Here is a 25,702-nt window from a genome sequence, read left to right on the forward strand (position 1 = left end):
CTCAAGCTCCTGTCTCCATCATTTCTTGCCTCTAATGACCCAACTACCTACTTTACTGAGAAAATTGAAATGATCAGGTGTGACCTCTCTAAAATCTCTCTGTCCCTTCTTCAACACTTCCATCTTTCCCGGCAGTATCTCTAGGGGAGATCTCCTGCCTCCTCTCAAAACCTCCTCCCTTCTCTCAGAGACTGGGAAAACCACCTCCTCAGTTACCGTCAGGTACTTTGGACAATGCAGGAAGAAATGTCCCGACATTCCCCACAGTGGCCCATGTTTATAAAAAAGCTACTTTTTTTGCAATAGTTTTTATGGGACTGGAGGGTTGCACAAGTGCTTAAAAAAGGCCAGATTTCTGGTCATTGTTATTTTCAATCATGGCATCTTATTATTATTATCATCATCATCATCAATCATACTTATTGAGCGCTTACTGTGTGTAGAGCACTGTACTAAGCGCTTGGGAAGTACAAGTTGGCAACATATAGAGACAGTCCCTACCCAACAGTGGGCTCACAGTCTAAAAGGGGGAGACAGAGAACAAAACGAAACATACTAACAAAATAAAATAAATAGAATAGATATGTACAAGTAAAATAAATAAATAAATAATAGAGTAACAAATATGTACAAACATATATACATATATACAGGTGCAGTGGGGAAGGGAAGGAGGTAAGATGGGGGGATGGAGAGGGAGACGAGGGGGAGAGGAAGGAAGGGGCTCAATCTATTAGTGGGTGAACAATCCAACACTTGGTGAATTCTGCTTCACAATGATAGGAAGAGCCGACATTGAAGGATCAAAAAGTGACGTCGCTATGAAAGCTTGGCCGCCACAAGCCAGTTATCCCTGTTATTAATAATAAGAACAGCAGCACAAATTATATTTATATTAAGCCTTTGCACCTATCCCAGCATTTAGCAGGAAATAAAAAAAATCACAGTCCCCCTTTCTCCATTCATTCATTCATTGTCAGTCATATTTATTGAGCGCTTAATATGTGCAGAGCACTGTACTAAGTGCTTGGGAAGTACAAGTCGGCAACATATAGAGACGGTCCCTACCCAACAACGGGCTCACAGTCGAGAAGGGGAAGTGAATTATTCAGAATGTCATGGAGTCCATATCTATGAGCCCTTGCCTGCTCCTTGAGAGCAGGTTTAAACACTTCTAACTTGTAGTGATTAAAGGGGATTCTAATATAAAATAACTTAAAGAAGCTGTGTGCCCTAGTGGAAAGAGCACAGGTCTGGAAGTTAAAGACCCTGGATTCTAATCCAAACTCTGCCACTAGCCTGCTGTGTGGCGTTGGGCAAGTCACTTACCTTCTGTGTGCCTCAGTTTCCTCATCTGTACAATGGGAATTAAGTCCTCCTCCCTCCTATGTAGACTGTGAGCAGTAGGTGGACAGAGACTGTGTGTAACCTGATAAGCTTGAATCCATCCCAGCACTTAGAACAGTGCTTCGCACATAGTAAGCGCTTAACAAATAACATCATCATCATTATTATTATTATTATTATTAACAAATGCCATCATTATTATGATTAGAACAGTACTTGTTACATAGTAAGAACTTCAAATCAGCATAATTGACAAATAATAATAATAATGGCATTTATTAAGCACTTACTATGTGGAAAGCACTGTTCTAAGCACTGAGGAGGTTACAAGGGGATCAGGTTGTCCCATTGGGGGCTCACAGGCTTAATCCCCATTTTACAGATGAGGTAACTGAGGCACGGAGAAGTGCTATGATTACTTCTACTAACTCTATTGTACCCTCCCAAAGAATTAGGCGTTTAATGAATACCTCTGACTGAATGACCGATTGAAAATGTAGAGAGGTTTTAATGGTTATAAGCCGCAATTCTCAGAATGAAGATAATGAAGCATTGGTTTTGAGGTTCCTACTTGCACTTTGATCAGATTTTTGAGGAAGCACTCATAGTTTGGGGTTATCAATCAATCAATCATCTTTAATGAGTGCTTACCATGGCTCAGTGGAAACAACCCAGGCTTTGGAGTCAGAGGTCACAGGTTCAAATCCCGGCTCTGCCAATTGTCAGCTGTGTGACTTTGGGCAAATCACTTCACTTCTCTGGGCCTCAGTTCCCTCATTTGTAAAATGGGGATTAAGACTGTTAGCGCCGTGGGGCAACCTGATCATCTTGTATCCTCCCCAGCGTTTAGAACAGTGCTCGGCACATAGTAAGCACTTAACAAATTCCATAATTATTATTATTATTACTAAGCATTTGGAAGAGTACAACACAACAAAAAACATACACAGTCCCTGCCCACGGTGTATTAAAAGGGAATCCTATATAAATATACCTTAGGAAGCAAGTACCATATACATACTTATTCAGCTTATAAAATGTGAGAGACATTTTTGGAATTGAATCCCTCTTGAAATCCTTTGGTTATTTTATTTTTTTCCTGACCAGCAAACTTCTGACCAGCCAGTCACAATTTGGTATTATTTAACTGGAATGTCAACCATCTGAAGTATTCTCAATCCATTAGGTATTCAATTGAGAGAGATTGGGCCAGAAAATCAGGGGCGAATGACCAGGTTAAGAAAATTATCTTTGAGGAAGACCTTTTTGAGGCTCTTTTTCTCAAGTGCTCCCCTTCAAGACCGACTTCTGGAAGTCTTCACTGTACCCTATGAACTTCCTTCATTAGTTGTCAGATTCCGTACTTCCCAGTATTAGAATAAAAGCAGTTGGGAAGTGGAATATGAAATTGCTCCTAAACTGAGAAGACGACATGGTCTAGGGTTCTTTTAGGAGCTGAATATCAGGAACCATTTCCCAGTACTGGTGGTTCAAGCCAACCTATCAATCAGTCAAGCAATAGTGTTCATTGAGCATTTCCTGAGTGCAAGGCAACGTACTAAGGACTTGGGAAAATACGATAGAAGAAAATGGCTAATATTGAGACTGCAGAATTCCACTATGTAATCCAAAATGTCCTCTTTCTTATAAGCATCAGTTTCTCAGAAGAGTTTCCAAGGCAATGTATATTAAAAACACCCCAAGAAAAATGTCGACGTGATCATCTTAATTGATTTCACCAGGGTTCTAGTGATGGATCTTTTTTTAAATCCACCCCCTTGAAAGGCCACGGAAGTGTCTCCTTTGAATATTGCAATAATATTAGGTGGTGCACCATGAAAAATTGTTCAAATCACTTTATTTTTAGTTATTAATTGGATGTTTCTCATTCAGTCAGGCCAGTGTCATCTGTTGGAATGCCACTGCTTAATGTATCTCATAATATCTGCAAAAGGATGAAATTACTCACAAGAGAGAGCCTGCAGAGGAAGATCAATGCATTTATATTAGCGTAAATTACCACTGATTAATGAATGCAACACATGGGGTAGCCAATAAGAAATTGAAATTTACTATATTCCTTTTTGGAACCTCACCTGGCCGTCAATTTTGCAAATTGAAAGTAAGATTAGCTTGTCGCGGATAGAGAAGGGGGATCTCGGTGATGTAATCAGGAGCTGGGAATGAAAAACCATTTGTGTTTTTGGGAGAGACCGTCGGTCCCCTAAACGGGTTTAAAAAGGAAATGAAATCAAAGGCTGGGGCAGATTCCCAGCATGAATGGGAGAAAGCTCCCCACAGAACTACAATCTCTTCACCCCAAAGTTCATTCTTTCCAACTTCTGGTGAACACACTCGTGCAGACATTAATTTTGAGGGGAAGTTTTAGTCAAAGGGTATTGTGAAGATAAATGGTCTTCCGATCGAATATGGCAAAACTGCTTTTTGATAAACTCCCCCAAAATCAAAATCTTCTGATGAACACACTCCTGTAGACATTAATTTTGAGGGGCATTTTTAGTCAAAAGGTGGTGTGAAGATGAATGATAGTCCCACTGGATATGGCCAAACTGCTACGTGATAAACTCCCAAGGAATCAAAATCTCCATAGAATGAGTCCCAGGAATCCACAGGGTAAGACAGACCTCTCTTTCAGCCTTCCTGGAAAATAGTAAATAATAACTGTGGTATTTGTTAAGGGCTTACTGTGTGCCAAGCACTGTAATAATAATAATAATAACAATGACATTAAGTGCTAACTATGTGCATAGCACTGTTCTAACCGCTGGGGAGGTTACAAGGTGATCAGGTTGTCCCACACGGGGCTCACAGTCTTAATCCCCATTTTACAGATGAGGTAACTGAGGCAGAGAGAAGTGAAGTGACTTGCCCAAAGTCACACACCTGACAATTGGCAGAGCTGGGATTTGAACCCATGACCTGTGACTCCAAAGCCCGGGCTCTTTCTACTGAGCCATACTGCTTCTCCCTACTGAGACCTGGGGTGGATATAAGGAAATTGGGTTGGACACAGTTCCGGTCCATTTTGGGGCTCATCGTCTTAATCCCCATTTTGCAGATGAGGCACAGAGGAGTTAAGTCACTTTTCCAAGGCCACACAGCAGACAAGTGGTGGAGCTGGAACTAGAACCCAGGGCTGACTCACTCCCAGGCCTGTACTCTATCCATGACACTGTGCTGGTTCCCTGAAATCCATAACACATCCCTTCCCCTTCTGTTTCAGAATGCAGCAAATCTGCTGTTTGCCAGATGAAGCAAATTGGCTTCTCCCAGGACAGGGGATGTGCCCACTGACAACGTTTTGTGAGCAAAGATTTCAGTGGGAGTAAATAATGAACCATGGTCGGGGTTGGAGAGGGAAGGTGGATGATGAAGTCTGCTATCAGCAACCACGGAGGGAAGCCATGAGGACCCAGGAACGCTCATTCATTCATTCAATAGTATTTATTGAGCGCTTACTTTGTGCAGAGCACTGTATTAAGTGCTTGGGAAGTACAAGTTGGCAACATCTAGAGATGGTCCCTACCCAACAGTGGGCTCACAGTCTAGAAGGGGGAGACAGACAACAAAACAAAACATATTAACAAAATAAAATAAATAGAATAAATATGTACAAATAAAATAGAGTTAATAATAATAATAATAATAATAATGGTATTTGTTAAGCACTTACTATGTGCAAAGCACTGTTCTAAGCACTGGGGTGATACAAGGTTATCAGGTTGTCCCACGTGGGGCTCACAGTCTTAATCCCCAAATTACAGTTGAGGTAACTGAGGTCCAGAGGAGTGAAATGGTTCGCCCAAAGCCACACAGCTGCCAAGCGGCAGAGACGGGGATTAGAACTCATGACCTCTACCTCCCAAGCCCTCTTGCCACTAATAATGATAAAAGAAAAAATAACTGTGGTATGTGTTAAGCACTTACTATGAGCCAAGCACTTTGTTAAGTGCTGGGGTAGATACAAGATAATGGGCCCCACATGGGGCTCACAGTCTGTGTAGGAGAGACAACCTACAACCTGCAACCAACGTGGGACAACCTGATTACCTTGTATCTACCCCAGAACTTAGAACAGTTCTTGGAATACAGTAAGCACTTAACAAGTACCATCATTATTGTTATTGTTACTATTATTATGTGTTTCCCAGTTCCCAGAGCAGGGCCATGTTAGGGTGATAGTACAGCCCCCACTGGACTCCAATTTACAACTGGGAGATAATAATAAGAATGATAATGGTATTTGTTAAGCGCTTACTATTTGCCAGGCACTATACTAAGTGCTGGGGTGGATATAAGCAAAATGGGTTTGACCCAGTCCCTGTCCCATGTGGGGCTCACATTCTTATTCCCCACTTTACAGATGAGGTAACTGAGGCACACAGAGACTTGCATGTGGCACACAGAGGCACGGTGACTTGCTGAATGTCATCACAGAGAAGGGATTAGAACCCATGACCACCTGAGAAGTGTATTCTCTCCCGACGACACGGTATAATAATAATAATAATAATAATAATGACATTTGTTCAGTGCTTACTATGTGCAAAGCATTGTTCTAAGTGCTGGGGAGGATACAAGGTGATCAGGTTGTCACACGTGGGGCTCACAGTCTTCATCCCCATTTTACAGATGAGGGAACTGAGGCATAGAGAAGTTAAGTGACTCGCCAAAAGTCACACAGCTAAGTGGCAGTGCTCTGCACACAGTAAATGGTTAATAAATACCTTCAACTGAGAAACAGCGTGGCTTAGAATAATAATAATAATAATAATGACAATAATAATAATAATAATAATAATAACATTTGTTAAGCACTAACTATGTGCTAAGCACTGTTCTAAGCATTGGGGTAGATACAAGGTAGTAGGGTTGTCCCACATGGGGCTCACAGACTTGATCCCCATTTTACAGATGAGGGAACTGAGGCACAGAGAAGTGAAGTGACTTGCCCAGAGTCACACAGCTGACAAGTGACTCCCCCTTCTAGATTGTGAGCCCATTGTTGGGTAGGGACTGTCTCTATATGTTGCTGACTTGTACTTCCCAAGCACTTAGTACAGTGCTCTGCATGCAATAAGCACTCAATAAATATGATTGAATGAATGAATGAATGAATGGTGGAGCAGGGATTAGAACCCACCACCTCTGTCTCCCAAGCCCGGGCTTTTTCCACTGCGCCATGCTGCTTGGAGGACAGTTTTTCCGAGAAGCAAAATTCTCCTTGTTTAAGGCCATAAACTATCTTCTCAGGCCTTGAAGAGCCTTGTTAGAGAAAGAAAGAAGAAGACTGTTTCTATCAAGCAAATTTCTCCCTTTTCACCTCAAATATTCTCTTTTGAGGCCTTGAAGGCCATAGAGACATAAAAACTGGAGTTTGTTCACGAAGTAAACTGCTCCTTTTACACCACAAATATTCTCTTATCTGACCTTGAAGACCATAGCCAGAAAAATACAAGTTGGAGATAGTTTGCATGAAGCAAATTTATCTTTTTGGCACTCAGCTATTCTCTATTCATTCTCCGTTCGAAAGCCTTGAAGGTCTCAAGTGGAGAAACCACCTGGAGATGCATCTACAACGTGAAGGAAATTTCTCCCTTTTCACCTAAATCATTTTCTTTCAAGGCCTTGAAGACCTTCCAGAAATAAAAGCTAGACAATGGGTGGCATGAAGCAAATTGATCATTGTTCACCTCCTTGGTTACCTCTGAAGGCGTTGTAGCCTTAAGGAGGACAAATAAGCTGGGCAGTTTTTGCAGGAAGCAAAATTTTCCTTTTCAGATGCCATATTTTCAGGCCTCAAAGACTTTTAGTTAGAAAACAGAATGCAGGAAATGCTATGCATAAAGCAAATTTCTCCTTTTTCACTTAAATTAGTCTCCTTGGAGACCTTGAAGTCCTCCAAGAAACCTAAACTGGAGGTTGCGTCCATGAAACTCACTTTCTCCTTTTTCACTTCATGTACCCCCTCTTTCAAGGCCTCCAAGACCTTAGGTAGAGAAAGAAAAGCTGGAGATGGTTTCCAGGAAGCAATTTTCTCCTTTCTGACCTTAAATATTCTCTTTTCTGGCTTTGAAGCCCTTAAGTAGAGAAATCCAAGCTGGAGATTTTTGCATGAAGCAAATTCCCCTTTTTATACCTCCAACGTTCCCTCATTCACACTCAGTTCAAAGGCCTTGGAGGCCTGAGGTAGAGTAATGAACAGGAGATATATCTGCAAGAAGCCAATTTCTCCTTTAGGACCCTCAAGTGTTCTGTTTTGAAGCCTTAAGACCTCAAATAAACAGGAGAGGTTTTGCATGAAGCAAAATTCTCCTTATTTTCAACCCATATATTGCCTTCTCTGGCTTTGAAGACTTTAGGAAGAGAAAATGAAGCTGGAGATTTTTTGTGTAAAGCAAATTTCCTTTTTTTCACCTCCAATATTCTCTTTGATGGCCTTGAAGACCCCTTAGATAGAGAAATAAAACTGGAGATTATTTCCTTGAAGCAAATTTCTCCTTTGGCACAGCTAATGTTCTCTCAAGGCACAGAAGACATTTGATAGAGAAATTAAACCTGGAGGCTGTTTGTATGAAGCAAATTTCTCCCTTTCCACCTCAAACATCTTCTTGAAGGCCTTGAAGACCAGCTTTGGTAGGGAAATGAAATCTGAAGAATTTTCTCATGAAGCATATTTCTCCTCTGAAAACCTCAACTATTCCCTTTTTGTTTCGCAGTACAAAGTCTCGCAGACGTGAGGTGGGGGCTCAGGCACAGGAGATGTCTCGGCATCCAGCAAATCACTCCTTTCCCTCCTCATCTATTTCCTTTGAAGGCCTTTAAATCCTTACATAGACAAATAAGCAGGAGAGGTTTAGCATAGAGCAAAATCCTCCTTTTTTAGCCCCATAGTATCTTTTCAGGCCATGAAGACCTTGGGAACATAAATCCAAGCAGGAGATTATTTGTGTAATGAAAACTATTTGTGTTTTTTTACCTCTGTCTTCCTGGCCACAAAGACTTAGCTTGCGGTGCTGGGGATTGGTTCGGCGCCCTAGAGGGTTTTGCCTTTATCCATCCCTTGCCGAGTAAGTCGGAGAAAAGTTCTTCTCTCACCGCCGTCTTCATTCCTCCGATATTCTGGGAGAATAATAATAATGATGGTATTTGTTAAGCGCTTACTATATGCAAAGCACTGTTCTAAGCGCTGGGGAGGTTAAAAGATGATCACATTGTCCCACCGGGGGCTCACCGTTTTAATCCCCATTTTACAGATGAGGTAACTGAGGCCCAGAGAGGTAAAGTGACTTGCCCAGAGTCACACAGCTGATAGTTGGCGGAGCAGGGATTTGAACCCATGACCTCGGACTCCAAAGCCCGTGCTCTTTCCACTGAGCCACGTGAGCCCACTGGAAGTTTGGAATTCAGGCTGCAGTCCTCTGCACAGGCCAAGAGCACGTGAAAGGGCATGGCCTTGGAAATCAAAGGATCTGGGTCCTAATCCCGGCTCCACCACTTGTCTGCTTCGTGACCTTAGAGGCAAGTCAGTTAACTTCTCTGGGCCTCAGTGACCTCATCTGTAAAAGGGGGACGAAGACTGTGAGCCCCCCGTGGGACAACCTGATCACCACATAACCTTCCCAGCGCTTAGAACAGTGCTTTGCACATAGTAAGCGCTTAATAAATGCTATCATTATTATTACAATTATCTGTTAAATAGGGATTAAAGTGTGAGCCCCACAAGGGACAATCTGATTAACCTGTATCTATCCCAGTGCTTAAAACAGTGCTTGTCACATAGTAAGCGCTTAACAAATACCACAGTTATTATTACTGTTGGGTGGACAGCGGAGACAACGAATCTAGTTGATTCAGGGCCCCCTAAAATAATCCATGCTGCAGAACGTTCCGTAAACTCATCTCTCATATCCTCCACCTCACACCATGGTTGGCTTCTCGAAAACCTTTCCCAAAGAAGAGAAAGAAGTTGATTTTTTATCATCTCACTGCCTGGCTCCCATTCATCTTGAAACACAAAAGAAACCCAACCTATGTCAACACTGGGGGTGCTACCATTAGCTCTGGCAGGGCTTATTATGTCCCCAAATTAGCAGGGAACCTCAACCATTCCGACTGGCACAATTGAACACAGCTGCGAAGGCAGAACGTATAATAGCATTCGAAATGACAGAACGCTCTTGAGAAGAACGGGTTCTAAATGCGATTGCTTTCTTTTTGGCATCGTGTTTATTTATAATTCTTCCTCGCATGATACCTTCTTAGAGCACAAATCACATTTTCAAGGGGATTATGGCATCTTCCAATAGCATATTTCAGTGCCATGCCGACAATATGGGGCTTTGAATTCAAAACAGTAAACATCGAGTGTTTGCTATTTGTCATAGTTTTTTTTCTTCAAAATGTCTGCTTGAGAATCTATCATTATCTTGAAATCACACTTTTTTTTTTTTCCTAGAGATAGATTTGGAGGTTGCTACTTGACAGTAGAAGGGGTAGTTAGGATTCGTAATGATAATAATAAGAAGAATAAGGAAAATATGTTGAGATAGGTAATAATGATATCGGTATTTGTTAAGAGCTTACTATGTGCCAAGCACTGTTCTAAGCGCTGGGGTAGACACAGGTTAATCAGCCTGTTGCCCATAGGACACAGCAGAAGGGTCAGTGTAGAGCCAGAGGCCAAAGCTCTGGTTTCTAGCTGCTCCCTGGAGCCAAGGAACTACCTCCCTCTTTCAATCCCCAATTCTGGATCACGGGATTGACCGAGCTGAAAATAAATGTTTCATCATTAAAGTCCACACAACCCCCGCTGTACACAACCTCACTAGGGGTTATTCAATCATATTTATTGAGCGCATACTGTGTGCAAAGCACTATACTAAGCACTTGGGAGAGTACAACAACACACAGACACATTCCCTACTCACAGTGAGCTCACAGTTAGGACGTTTTGAAATCAATAGATTACGAGCTTCCCCCAGAGGAATGGGGATTGTATTTAATTTTTTAATGGTATTTTTGAAGTGCCTGCTATGTGCTAAGCACTAGGATGGACACAAGCTAATCAGGTTGGACACAGTCCATGTTCCACGTGGGGCTCATAGTCTTAATCCCCATTTTAAATGTGGTAATTGAGGCACAGAGCAGTTGGGTAAGTGACTTGGACAAGATCACACAGCCGACCTGAGGATTGGAACCCGTCTTTCTGACTCTAGTTTTCCCACTCATGAAATCTCACTGCCGTGTTGCCTCCCAGCACTTGCCCTGCTTATGGGAAGCTCTTAGAAAATGGCTTTAACAGTAAAAGACTTTTCCTACAGAAGCAGTACGGTGTAGTGGATAGAGCATAGGCCTGGGATTCAGAAGGTCATGGGTCCTAATCCTGAGTCTGCCACTTGTCTGCTGTCTGATCTTGGGCAATTCACTTCACTTCTCTGTGATTCAGTTCCCTCATCTGTAGAATGGGGATTGAAACTGAGCCCCACGTGGGACAGGGACTGTGTCCAACCCAATCGTTTTGTATCCACCCCAGCGCTCAGTACATTGCCTGGTACATAGTGAGTGCTTAATAAATACCATAATAATAATTATTGATATTATTGTTATTATTAGTATTGAAGGATTTCAAGCATATTACAAATTGGTCTGAAGCAGCAGGGGGATGAGACACAATAATAATGATTGTGGTGTTCATAAGAACATGCTTGGTGTCAGCCATGTACAAATGCTGCAATGCTTACAAAATAATCCAATCAGACGTACTTTGTGAATAACAATAATAATAATGGTACTTAACGATGGTAATGATGGTATTTGTTAAGCACTTACTGTGTGCCAAGCACTGTTCTAAGCTCTGGGGTAGATACAAGATAATTAGGTTGCCCCCCGTGGGGCTCACAGTCTCAATCCCCATTTTACAGATGAGATAACTGGGGCACAGAGAGGTTAAGTGACTTCCTGAAGTCATACAGCTGATAAGGGTCAGAGTGAGGATTAGAACCCAAGACAACTGACCCTGAAGCATTTCCTGTGTGTCAAGCACTGTTGTAAGCATTGGGGTAGATACGAGCTAATCAGGTTGGATACAGTCCCTGTTACATCTGGGGTTTACACTCTCAATCTCCATTTTACAGATGAGGTAACTGAGGCCCAGAGAAGCAAAGGGACCTGTCCAAGGTCACACAGCAGACATGTGGTGGAGCCTGGATTAGAACCCAGGTTCTTCTGACTCCGAGGCCCGTGCACTATCCACTAGAGAACTATTTTTTCAGTCAGTCCAATCAATCACTCATTCAATATGATTTCTTGAGTAAGCGCTCAATAAAGATGATTGAATGAGTGAGTGCTTACCATGTGCAAATCATCATCTTCATCATTATCATCATTGGTACTTATTGAGTACATTGTGCAGAGCACTGTACTAGGCACTTGGGAAGGTATAATACAATGGAGTTGGTAAATGCATTCCCTGCCCAAAATGAGTTTACAGGCTGCAGGGGGAGACATTCATTTATTCAATCATATTTATTTATTCATTCATTCAATCATATTTATTGAGCGCTTACTGTGTGCCGAGCACTGTACTAAGCACTTGGGAAGTACAAGTTGGCAACATATAGAGACAGTCCCTACCCAACAATGGGCTCACAATCTAGAAGGGGGAGACAGACAACAAAACAAAACATGAAGACAGGTGTCAAGTCATCGGAATAAAACATTGACAGACATTAAAATAAATTACAGATTTGTACTTAAGTGCTATGAGTCTGAAGCTGAGGTGAATATCAGTTGCTTGAAGGGTTACAGATCCAAGTGTATAGGTGAGACAGAGGGAGAGGGAGTCAAAAAAAAAGGAGTAAAATTGGGGAAGACCTCTTGGATTAGCTGTGATTACATAAGGCTTTGAAATTGGGGAGAGCCAGTGTATAGGGAGAGAGAAGGAATTTTAGGCCAGAGAAGGGGAAGAGGGGAGGCCTTGGTGATATGAGGGTCAGTGAGTAATTTGGTGTTTGGAGGAGCTAAGAATGTGGACTGGGTTGTGGGAGAGCACAGGATGTCCACTTTAAAGGTGAGGAAACTGGGGAGCAGAGAAGTTAGAGTGACAGAACTGAGGTTCTTCTAGACTGCTGCTGGATAGGGACTGTCTCTATATGTTGCCAACTCGTACTTGCCAAGCACTTAGTACTGTGCTCTGCAAACGGTAAGCGCTCAATAAATATGATTGAATGAATGAATGAATGAATAAGGTTAAAACCCTGGCTTCCTGACTCCCAGTCATGGGTTATTTCCCCTAGGATATGTCGAGAAGCAGCATGGTCTAGTGGCAAGAACACAGGCTTGGGTGTCAGAGGATCTGGGTTCTGATCCTGGCTCCGCCACTTGTCAGCTGTGTGACGTTGGGCAAGTCACTTCATTTCTCTGTGCCTGTTACCTCATCTGTAAAATGGGGATTAAGACTGTGAGGCCCATGAGGGGTAACCTCATTACCTTGCATCTACCCCAGCACTTAGAACAGTATTTGGCACATAGTAAGTGCTTAACATATATTATTATTATTATTATTATTATTATTATTATTATTATTATTCTCTGTGCCACAGTTACCTCATCTCTAAAATGGGGATTAAGGCTGTACACCCCATGTGAGACAGCCTGATTACCTTGAATCTACCCCTGGGCTTAGAACAGTTTTCTAGACTGTGTGCCCGTTGTTGGGTAGGGGCCGTCTCTATATGTGTTGCTGATTTGTACTTTCCAAGCCCTTAGAACAGTGCTTTGCACACAGTAATGCTTAATAAATGCTTTTGAATGAATGAAAATATCATCATCATCATCATCATCATTGTCATCATCGTCATCATTATTATCCCAGTTCTACCAGTTTCCTGTTGTGTGACTTTGGGCAAACCACTGAACTTCTCGGTGCCTCAGTTTCCTCAACTGGAAAACGTCCATTCAATGCCTCCTCTCCCCAAGTAAGACAGTATACCCCATATGAGACAGGGATTGAGTCTGACCTGATTAACATACATCTCTCTAGTGATCTGAACAGTATTTGGCATATAATAAATACAAAATAATAATAATGGTAATGATAAACACCAATTTAAAAGCACGGATAGTTGAAGTTAAAAAGGAAAATCTGCCATCCCTTTGAAGATGTTCCCTTTTTCATCTGCTTCTTCCTTCACTGCTACTGATCCTTCTTCTGCCCTAACATCTTTATGATCCACGGAGGTATGTGTGATGAAATATTTCTAAGTTTGGTTTAAAATATGTGTTCTCGTGCCCGGGGATAGAGCGGCTAAAATGGAATCTGTCTGCGTGAGCCGACATCCTATTAGATGTAAACCTCTGAAACTTTCTATTATCACAGAGTAAATTTTCTTCTTTGTATCTATTTAGCGTAATTTATCTAAAGATTCCCAAACTGCTTGTGAAGAGAAAAAAGACAAAACAAAATCAATTCATTCAATATGGACTGCTTTCTAATATGTTCTAATAAACTAAGAAAAAACAACAGACATCCTCTCTTCCTCCATTCCCAAAAGTATATTTCCTGAAGGAGAAAGTCCCCTACAACACATGTCCCTCAGTAAGGAATTGGTTTCAGGAACGCCATCTTGTTAGTGATTTGGGAATCCAAGAGAGGCACCGACATCAAATGACTCTGCTAACGGATTTTAAACCCTAATTCCAGTGACAAACCCCCAGTGGATTAGCCAAATTACTTAATAGACCCCAGTAGAGTGTAGATCTATGAATAATAATAATAATTTTGGTATTTTCTTAAGTGCTTACTATGTGCCAAGTACTGTTCTAAGCGCTAGGGGAGATACAAGGTAATCAGGTTGTCCCACATGGGACTCACAGTCTTAGTCCCCATTTTCCAGATGAGGTAGCTGAGGCACAGAGAAGTTAAGTGACTTGCCCAAAGTCACACAGCTGACAAGTGGCAGAGCTGGGATTTGAACCCATGACCTCTCACTCCAAAGCCCGGGCTCTTTCCACTGAGCCACGCTGCTTCTCTAAGGGCAGGGAACTTATCTCCCAACTCTGTTGTACTGTATTTTCCCAAATGCTTAATTCAGTGTTCTGCATACAATAAGTGATCACTAAATACCACTGACTGATTGATAGGTTTCAATCCTGCCCTTAGAAGTGATTTTTAATGGTGAGGGCATGGGGCTCAATAAATGATTGAATGAATGAATGAATAATAGGACACTGGGGAGGAAAGCTAGGATAGGGAAAGCTAATTACCTTTTAAACTGTTGTTAAATAGTTCTCTTTGATCCAGAGGGTGATGGACAACTATTTCTTTTGTGGATAATTCCTAAATCTAGGTCCCCAGACCTCACCTTTCTCTTCCTCCTCCATTTAGCATTTCCTCCTGCTTTCATGACATCTTTACTTGGCTGTCCCTCCACCTCCTCAAACTTAATATGTCCAAAACAGAACTCCTCATTTTCCCACCTTAACCCTGTTGTCCCCCATCTTTCCCGTCACCATAGACAACTCCCTATCCTCCCTGTCTCACCAGCCCATAACCTTAGCCTTAACCTCACCTTATCTCTTTCATTCAATTCATACCTTCAATGTCACCAAATTTTGTCTGTTCTACCTTCACAACATTGCTAAAACTCCACCCTCTCCTCTCCACCCAGGTTGACACTACCATTGGTTGGACTGATCCAACCTCTTAAAATTTCACTGACTACTGAATCAGCCTCTTCCCTTTCTCTTCCCCGGTCTGACACCTTATGTCTCGCACCATTTCTTCACATCTCCCACCATTTAATTAGTGACCTATTTCCAGGAATGTGTTTCTGTTATTTGTCGTCGGTTTTTAATTGGACCGTGATGACTCTGGAAATAAACAATATCCACCGGTGATAGTAATAATAATGATAATATGGATGGTATTTGTTAAGTGCTTACTGTGTGCCAAACACTGTCCTAAGTGCTGAGTTAGATACAAGGCAATCACGTTGCCCCTCGTGGGCCTCACAGTTTTAATCCCCATTTTACAGATGAGGTGACTGAGACAGAGAGACGTTAAGTGAATTGCCGAAAGTCACACGGCTGACAATTGGCAGAGCCGGGATTAAAACCCACGACCTCTGACTCCCAAGCCCGGGCTCTTTCCATTAAGCCATGCCGCTTCTAATAATAATAATAATAATAATAATAATAATAATAATAATAATAATAATAGCATTTATTAAACGCTTACTATGTGCAAAGCACTGTTCTAAGTGCTAGGGAGGTTATAAAGTGATCAGATTGTCCCACAGGGGGCTCACAGTCTTAATCCCCATTTTACAGATGAGGTAACTGAAGCCCAGAGAAGTTAAGTTACTTGCCCAAAGTCACACAGCTGACAATTGGTGGAGCCGGGATTTGAACCCCTGAGCCCTGACTCCAAATCCTGTGCTCTTTCCACTGAGCCACACTGCTTCTCATGTCTCTGGTTGGGTAAAATCCTCAAAGTGTTGACTGATCCATTGCTTGTTTCTGATCACTAGGCAAGATGATGGGTTTCTAACATCACCGCTGCCTCACTGTGACACGGTGACAGATATGACACGATTTGGAAGCCTAAGTACCAACAGTCCATTGATGAATGACATCATTTAAAAAAGAAATCACTTACATTTGGCAGAGTGAACTCTAGTCTCCTTTCTGACCCGACAAACTTAATAGAGAAGCCAATAATTGAGTGGATGTAAAATACAATCTCCTTACATCATAGTGGTTGACATTTCCAGACTCGTAGACACCTCTGACTGACATGTCTACCTTAGTAACGTGAAGGCCAGGTTCCCTGCTGGTGTTTCTGAATGTTAAAAGACAAAGCTGGTGACACACAATATTTTCCACTTAAGATGTGATGTTCCAACTATCACAAAAGAGTATCTACAAAGAGTATAATCTTCCTTCCCTCCTACTGAAACCGTGATTGCGGTATGGATCAAGGACTGTGTTTGACTTGATCATTTTGTATCTCTCCCAATGCTTAAAACAGTGGTTGACCCATAGTAAGTACTGAATATATATATATATATAGAAATGAAATATTTTATCATATTTTTATTTATATTTATTTGGTACAGTGCTCTGCACGCAGTAAGCGCTCAATAAGTACGATTGAATGAATGAAAAATGGAGTAAGAGTGTGAGCTCCATGTGGGACAGGCACTGTATTCAACCTTATTAACCTGTATCTACCTCAGTGCTAAGAACGGTGCTTGGTAAATAGTAATCTCTTAACAAATACCGTTATTATTATTATTATTATTATGTGGAAGAACAGGGACTAGAACCCAGGTCCTTCTGAGCCCCAGGCCCGTGCTCTATCCACTAGGCCATGCTGTCTTGGTTGTTCATTCATTCATTCATTCTTCAATCTCATTTGTTGAGCACTTACTGTGTGCAGAGCACTGTGCTGAGCACTTGGAAAGTACAATTCATCAATATATGGAGACAATTCCTACCCAACAGAGGTTTCGCAGGCTGGAGGGAGGGAGACAGACAACAAAACAAAACAAGTAGGCAGATATCAATAGCACCAATAAAAATATATAGAATTGTAGATATATGCACATCATTAATAAAATAAATAGAATAATAAATAGGTACATATATACACAGTGCTGTGGGGTGGGGAAGAGGAGAGAAGAGGGAGGGAGTCGGGGTGATGGGTAGGGGAGGAGGAGCAGAAGAAAGGGGAGGGCTCAGTCTGGGAGGGCCTCCTGAAGGAGATGAGCTCTCAGTGGGGCTTTGAAGGGAGGACTTGTGCTAGTTTGGCGGATGTGAGGAGGGAGGGCATTCCAAGCCAGTGGTAAGACGTGGGCCAGGGGTCGATGGTGGGGCAGGTGAAAATGAGGCACAGTGAGGAGGTTAGCACCAGACGTGCGGAGGGTGCTGGATGAGCTGGAGAAGGGGAGAAGGGAGATGAGGTAGGAGGGGGCAAGGTGATGGAGAGCTTTGAAGCCAATAGTGAGGAGTTTTTGCTTCATACAAAGGTTGATAGGCAACCACTGGAGATTTTTGAGGAAGGGGGTGACATGCCCAAAGCATTTCTGTAGAAAGATAATGCAGGCAGCAGAGTGAAGTATAGACTGAAGTGGGGAGAGACAGGAGGTTGGGTGTCGGAAAGGATGCTGATGCAGTAGTAAGCCTGTCGGGATAGGATGAGAGATTGAACCAACAAGGTAGTGGTTTGGATGGAGAGGAAAGGGCAGATCGTGGCAACATTGTGAAGGTGAGACCAGCAGGTTTTGGTAATGGATTGGATATGTGGGGTGAATGAGAGAGCGGAGTCAAGGGTGACACCAAGGTTGTGGGCTTGTGAGATGGGAAGGATTGTAGTGCCGTCTACAGTGCTGGAAATGTCAGGGAGAGGACAGGGTTTCAGAGGGCAGATTAGGAGCTCAGTCTTGGCCATTTTGAGTTTTAGGTGGCAGGAGGAAATCCAGGGGGAGATGCCCTGAAGGCAGGAGGAGATGCAAGCCTGGAGGGAGGGAGAGAACAGGGGAGGAGATGTAGATTTGGGTATCATTCATGTAGAGATGAGAGCTGCAGCCGTGGGAGTGAATGAGCAAAAGGGGAACAAAAACTGACCCTTGACCCTTGAACTTCCCCTACAGTTAGGAGATGGGAGGGGGAGAGGAGCCCACGAAGGAGACTGAGAATGAACTGCCAGAGATAGAAGAGGAATCAGCATGGCTCAGTGGAAAGAGCCTGGGCTTTGGAGTCAGAGGTCATGGGTTCAAATTCCACCTCCGCCACTTGTCAGCTGTGTGACTTTGGGCAAGTCACTTCACTTCTCTGGGCCTCAGTTACTTCATCTGTAAAATGGGGATGAAGACTGTGAGCCCCCCGTGGGACAACCTGATCACCTTGTTAACCTCCCCAGCACTTAGAACAGTGCTTTGCATGTAGTCAGCACTTAATAAATGCAATTATTATTGTTATTATTATTTATATATAAGAAAAATGAAATAATGATAGTATAATAATAATAATGATGGCATTTGTTAAGCACTTACTATGTGCAATGCACTGTTCTAAGCGCTGGGGAGGATACAAGGTGATCAGGCTGTCCCACATGGGGCTCACAGTCTTAGTCCCCATTTTACAGATGAGGTAACTGAGGCCCAGAGACGTTAAGACACACAGCTGACAATTGGTGGAGCCAGAATTTGAACCCACGACATCTGATTCCAAAGCTTGTGCTCTTTCCACTGAGCCGTGCTTATACATAATATATGTGTATGTATGTATATATATATATATATATATAAAATCATTATTTCATTTTTCACTTCTCTTCCAAGTGAGTCAGAAATGCAATACTATTCAGACACTGTCATGAAATTACACATCAGATCGTGTACTGACGTCTCTTTGAAAATGTATTATTCCCAACATTATTCATTAAGCAGTTACCCAAGCATTTGGCCAGGGTAGATACAAGATACTGAGATTGGATTCAGTCCCTGTCCTGCATCGGGTTCACAGTCTGAGAGGGAGAGAGAGCAAGTTCTAGTATTTCCAATTTATAGATGGTGCAACTGAACACAGAGAGGTTAAGTAAGTTGTCCCATGTCACACAGCAGTTCATGGCCCAAACAGGGATTGGAGAATGGGATTCCCAACTCCCAGTCCCTGATCCATTTCATATTTCTTTTGGGCCAAATGTCAGCTAGAAGGCTTAATGATTTTTAAGTGGGGCTTAAGTTTGTTGTTTGTCAGGGATCATAACTCTGTTATGTTGTACTCTCCCAAGAGCTTAGTACAGTGCTCCTCTGTACACGGTACACGCTCAGAAAATACCTTTGTTCCATTGATCAGAATATATTTTGCTTCACTTTCTGTTCCTTTTTAGATTCTGGCTTTATCTCCTCGCCCTACCCTGTTGATGTCGGGGGATGAGACTGTGAATCAATCAGTCGATGGTATTTCTTGAGCATTTACTGTGTGTTTGCTGCGAAGATAAGTGTGTTTTCTTATGCTATCAATATAAGGATGGGTAAGAAACCAGTAGAGAAGAAAATGATTCTGTCACAAGGAGTATTTTGAGGACCGAATAGAACTTCGGAGAGTTAAATGATCTTTGAAAACTAGGTGGAGAGCTGACATGTAGCCTCATCAAATCTAGGCATGTTAGATAAAATATGTCACCCAGTTTGTGAGGCGTGAGGTGGATTCGTGACAGTTTGCTTTGGTCTGTTCAAGTAAGGGTTATGACCCTGGGGATATGGACATGATACACTCAGCTGTGTTTTTGTCCTACAATATTCTCCAAAATGTATCCAAGAGAAATTTGGGAATTTAGCCTGCTTGACGATATAATTACAGCAGTAACAAAATACCTTGTCGTTTGTCGAGAGACTCTTCAATCATCAGTTTTAATTGTTGTCTCTTTTCCATCGAATATTTATGTTAGAGAATCTGTGATGTTTTTGGGCCACATACTTCTAGTGTTTTTCTATCTCCCAATCTGAAATCTCTTTGTCTGCGGTCAGTGTTGTCTTTATATGATTTTGTTGGATCATGAGCACCTCAAGAACATCAAGTGTTTGACTTTCATTGTGATCTCTTTGGCACCAGATATGGTGCTTGGGTATACAATAGGTGCACAGGAAAATCACTGAATGAAGCAATGAAAGGAGGAAGTGTGTTTTTAATCATAGATAGCCTTATAATGCTAACTCCCTTTGAAAATCAATCAGTCATATTTATTGAGCACTTACTGTGTGCAGAACACTGTAATAATAAGAATAATAATTTTGGCATTTGTTAAGCGCTTACTATGTGCCAGGCTCTGTACTTAGTGCTGGGGTGAATGCAAGCAAATCGGGTTGGACACAGGCCCTGTCCCATGTGGGGCTCACAGTCTCAATCCCCATTTTACAGGTGAGGGAACTGAGGACGGAGAAGTTAAGTGACATGCCCAAGTTTTCACAGCAAATGCACTTGGGAGAGTGCAATATAACAAGACAGATTCCCTGCCCACAATAAGCCTACAGTCTAATGAAAAGAATGTTTGGCTCCTTCATACTAAGTATCTTCTTAGTATCTTAGTATGCCTCTTACTTAATATTTCCCTCACCCTGCTCACCATTTGAGAAGGTTTGATCTGATTCCACCATAATTAAGGATTCATAAGTCACCTGTGCTATTCAGGGTATGCCACAAGTCCCAGCCTGACTTAGAACATGTGATTTAAATAGAAAATCCTAAAGGCAAATGGGAAAATAGCAACTATTCCATTGGTAGGAATACTAATTGACCCAGGAGTTTTATTCTTCAAGCCTCCATTTATTGATTGATTGAGTTTAATGATAAACAGAATCTGAAAGTCTGGGGTCAAGGGCTCAGGGACATTAGCAGAGTTTCAAAGATATATAGAAATTTCACCAATCAGAAATCAGTATTTATTGGAACATAAGTGGCTCCCTTGGAGACAGAAGTTGTTAGCTGACATGACCAAATAAAAATTGATGACATTTCCAACTTTCTCCTTCTACCTCTCTCTCCCTCTCACTCTGCCCCCACACTCTCTTCCATATCTCTCTATCTCCCCCTCTCATCCATTCCTCTCTTCCTTCCAGACTTCCTCTTGCTTTCTCTTTATTCCTCATTTTTACTAAGAGAAGCAGCATGGCACAGTGGATAGAGCCTGGGCCTCGGAGTCAGAAGATCATGAGTTCTAATCTCTGCTTTGCCACTTGTCTGCTGTGTGATCTTGGGCAAGTCACTTCATTTCTCTGGGCCTCAGTCTCCTCATCTGTAAAGTGTGGATTGAGGTTGTGAGCCCCACATGGGATAGGGACTGTGTCCAACCCAATTTACTTGTATCCACCCCAGCGCTTAGTAAAGTGAGCGGCACATAGTAAGCACTTAAATGCCATAATTATTATTATTATTACTCTCCCTCTCTCCTCCCTCAAACAAGTAGTCGGTTGTGACTGACAGAGACAGAATGCAGAGCTAGACCTGAACTGAACCAAACATACAGCTAAAGAACTTTAGAGACAGAATGTGATCAGAATCCAATCCACAGGGCAATAATTATCATCTGTGGTCCTTATTCACTGATCAGACTGTAAGTTTATTGTGGGCAGGAAATGTCCACCAACTTTGTTATATTGAATTTTCTCAAGCACTTAATATAATACTCTGCACAGAGTTAGGGCTCAGTAAGTACCACTGATTGATTGACCATGCATCAGCTGGCTCTTCTCACATTTTGCTTCCCTGTGCTGCCCAGCTTATCTCTTAATTCTTCCCAAGTAGACCTCCTTACCCCTCTCAGGGTCACACTTGGAGAGTTTCCAGTCCTCTACCAGTCTCGGCTAAAGGAGGAAGAGTCAAGCAGAGGCCTACCCATTCCATTCCTAGCTTGGCCAGTGGCTAGCCAGCGGAAGGGAATCGGCTACAAGTCAAAACTCACCCATGCTGGGCAGCAGCGGCTTGGGAGAGAGTCAAAGGCGGAGACTTGAGTTTACTGCGTGGAAGGCAGCAATGATAAACTGCTTCTGGATTTAAAACAAGAAAACTCTCCGGATCCACCACCAGAACGATTGCAGATGGAGAGCGGGACGTTCTGGGAGAGGTGTGTCTGTGGTGTTGGTATGAGCTGGAAATGACTCGACTGCATGACAAGAGAGAAGGTCTCCTTACCACCCATAGCTCCTACACTATTTTTGATGGTATTTGCTATGATGTGTTTACTATGTGCCAAGCGCTCTACTAAGATAAAATCTAATCAGGTTATACACGGTCTCTATCCCACATGGGGTCCCGGTCTTAAATCCCCGTTATTTCAGATGAGATCATTGACTTCTAGACTGTGAGCCCACTGTTGGGTAGAGACCATCTCTATATGTTGCCAACTTGTACTTCCCAAGCGCTTAGTACAGTGCTCTGCGAACAGTAAGCACTCAATAAATATGATTGAATGAATGAATGAATAAATCCAATCCAGTTGTATTGATCAAACACTTACTGCATGCAAAGCACTGCACTAAGCGCTTGGACGAGTACAGTATAATGATAAACAGACACATTCCCACTCCACAACTAGCTTGAGGCTTAGATAAGTGAGGAGGCTTGCCCCAGGGCACAAAGAAGACAAGTGGGAGAGTCAGGATTAGAACCCAGTTCCTTCTGATTCATAGGCTCCTGCTTTATCCACTAGACCATGCTGATTCTCAACTTTCATATCCAACCCATTGTCCCCATCTTCCCACTGCCTGAAATGGGCTTTTACTTCTCAGTTTCACATTCCCCACACCCTGTACATGGAATACCCTGTTAACCCAGGACCTTTTTCCAGTCCTGGTATCCTGCGGCCAAGGGGCTTAGTGGGAAGTATATGGGACAGAATCAGAAGAGCCAGATGTGTGACCTTGGACAAGTCACCTAACTTCTCTATGATTCATTTTCCTCATTATTGTGATGGGGATAAAGTCCCTGTTCTCATTCCCCCTTGGGCTGTGGATCCCATTTGGGACAGGGACAGCATATGATTTGTTACTCTTGTATCTATCCCAGTGTTTAGTGCAGTGCTTGGCACATTGTAAATATTGAATGAATGCTATTATCATCAGCCCCACCTACACTGATGAGTAACCAGTATTGCGTTATTGATTTACTTATTTCAGTTGTGTTTATCATTTGAATCTATCATATCTGTTTAATAGTCAGTTCTTTGTGCCTTCTTGCTCCCTGAAATTAGAGTAAAATCTTTTCAAGGTCTGAGATTTGTTCGTTGGTTCTTTTGTATGATTCCAAAATCGTAGCCTTGCCTTTTGAACCTGGTTAAACACTCTCTAGCTCATTTTCTTCTTGGGTAAAATCGACGGCATTGGATGAAGATGAAAATCAGAATAAAATATATCTTCTCCTTCCCCCTTAGACTGCAAGCCTCATGAAGATCAGGATCAGTATCTTGTAGCTACTCCAGCATAAGTGCTTGCATCCAAAAAGAGCTTAACAAATGCCACTGTTACTATCATTATTATAATGTGCTCTGCACATATTAAGCGCTCAATAAATATGATTGAATGAATTACAGTCGAAACTGCCAATAGAGTCTTGTCTTGTCTTATGCCTTTGAGTCATTTATGACCCATAGTGACATCATAGACACATCTCTTCCTGAACACCACGCTCTCCATCTGCAATCGTTCTGGTAGTGGATCCAGAGAGTTTTCTTGGTAAAAGTCCAGAAGTGGTTTACCATCTCTTTCTTCCACACAGTAAACTGGAGTCTCTTTCCTCGACTCTCTTCCATTCCTCTGCTGCCTAGCATGGGTGAGTTTTGACTTGTAGCAGATTGCCTGCCACTTGCTAGCCATTGGCCAAGCTAGGAATGGAATGGACAAGCCTCTGCTTGACTCTTCCTCCCATAGCCGAGACCGGTAGAGGACTGGAAATTCTCCAGGTGCGACCCTGAGAGGGCACTTACTAACAGGTAAAAGGTAATCAGGTCAAGCACAATTCCTGGCCCACTTGGGCTCAGTGTCTTAGTAATAATAATAATAATAATAATAATAATAGTAATGACATTTGTTAAGCACTTACTATGTGCAAAACACTGTTCTCAGTGCTTAGTAGGAGGGAGGACAGGGATTAAATCTCCATTTTGCAGTTGAGGAAACTTAGGCCACATTGAAAACCCTCCTAAAGTCAAACCTCCATTCCTGATTTATTTCCAGCACCTTACAGGCATATCTAGAGAAGCAGCGTGGCTCAGTGGAAAGAGCACGGGCTTTGGAGTCAGAGGTCATGGGTTTGAATCCCGACTCCACCACGTATCTACTGTGTGATCTTGGGCAAGTCACTTAACTTCTCTGGGCCTCAGTTGCCTCATCTGTAAAATGGGGATTAAGACTGTTAGCCCCATGTGGGACAACTTGATCACCTTGTATCCTCCCCAGCGCTTAGAACAGTGCTTTGCACATAGTAAGCACTTAATAAATGCCAATTATTATTATTATTATTATTATTATTATTATTATTATTATTATTATTATTATCTAGTGGTTTTTAATGATGATGATGATGATGGTATTTGTTAAGCGCTTACTATGTGCCAAACACTGTACTAAGTGCTGGGGTAGATCCAAGGTAATCAGGTTGTCCTATAGGGGGCTCACAGTCTTAATCCCCATTTTACAGATGAGGGAACTGAAGCACAGAGAGGTTAAGTGATTTCCCAAAGTCACACAGCTCACAAGTGCCGGAGCCAGGATTAAAACCCACGACCTCTGACTCCCAAGCCCGGGCTCTTTCCACTATGGCACACTGCTTGGGTCTTCCTCAGGCCTTTTATACATTTAGAACAGTGCTTGTCACATAGTGCTTAACAATTATTATTATGATTATGTATGCATTAATTTAATTATTTAATGACTACCCCATCTGCATATATTTAAAGGTCGATCTCTCCCATTAGAGTTTAAGCTTCTGATATGCATACTACATGTCAGCTGATCACTTTGTACATCCTAAGTGTTTAATTCAGTATATTGGATGTTAGAAAAAACTATCCACTGCACTGTTTCCCCCAAGGAGATATGTGGGTGTGTTGATGTGCTCAGCAACGTCAACGGAACGACACTGAGACCTCGGTATTTCCTTGCTTATTTTTGCCAACATCTGTTTTCCTAAATATCCTTTGAATCATCAATAATGTGATCCTTCATTCCTCCAAATAATAGCTTTTCATTTTGTTTTCTTTCTGGTACATTAGAACAGAATTCACGGTGGTTTACTAGCTAATTGGATTAATGTCTTTTTGAGGTAGGCCTAACGGTCTTTTTCTTTGAGTTATTGAAAAGTGTTAGTAGTGTTTTGTTTCAGTTTACAGTCAAATGAAGTTATCTCAACTCAGAGAAGTTAATAATAGTTATGGTAGATGTTAGTGCTTATTATATGTATTCAATTGTATTTATTGAATGCTTACTGTGTGCAGAGCACTGTACTAAGCACTTGGGAAGTACAAGTTGGGAACGTAGAGATGGTCCCTACACAACAAGGGCCTAAGTATATGCTAAGCACTAGGTTAAATACGACATAATAATGAGAAGCAGTGTGGCTCAGTGGAAAGAGCATGGGCTTTGGAGTCAGAGGTCCTAGGTTCAAATCCTGGCTCTGCCAATTGTCAGCTGTGTGACTTTAGGTAAGTCACTTAATTTCTCTGTGCCTCAGTTACCTCATCTGTAAAATGGGGATTAAGATTGGGAGCCCCCCGTGGGACAACCTGATCACCTTGTAACCTCCCCAGTGCTTAGAACAGTGCTTTGCACATAGT

The 25,702-nt window shown here is 42.2% G+C and overlaps 1 non-coding gene across 1 annotated transcript; it reads right to left on the reverse strand.

The window, feature by feature from the left end:
• Positions 1-23,710: 23,710 nt before the first annotated feature.
• Positions 23,711-23,848, reverse strand: LOC119935975. Its single transcript, XR_005453570.1, has one exon. It is a non-coding gene; the product is annotated as a small nucleolar RNA SNORA7 (small nucleolar RNA).
• Positions 23,849-25,702: the final 1,854 nt, after the last annotated feature.

The sequence above is a fragment of the Tachyglossus aculeatus genome, chromosome 12, assembly GCF_015852505.1.
Source record: "Tachyglossus aculeatus isolate mTacAcu1 chromosome 12, mTacAcu1.pri, whole genome shotgun sequence".
Taxonomy (NCBI): Eukaryota; Metazoa; Chordata; class Mammalia; order Monotremata; family Tachyglossidae; genus Tachyglossus; species Tachyglossus aculeatus.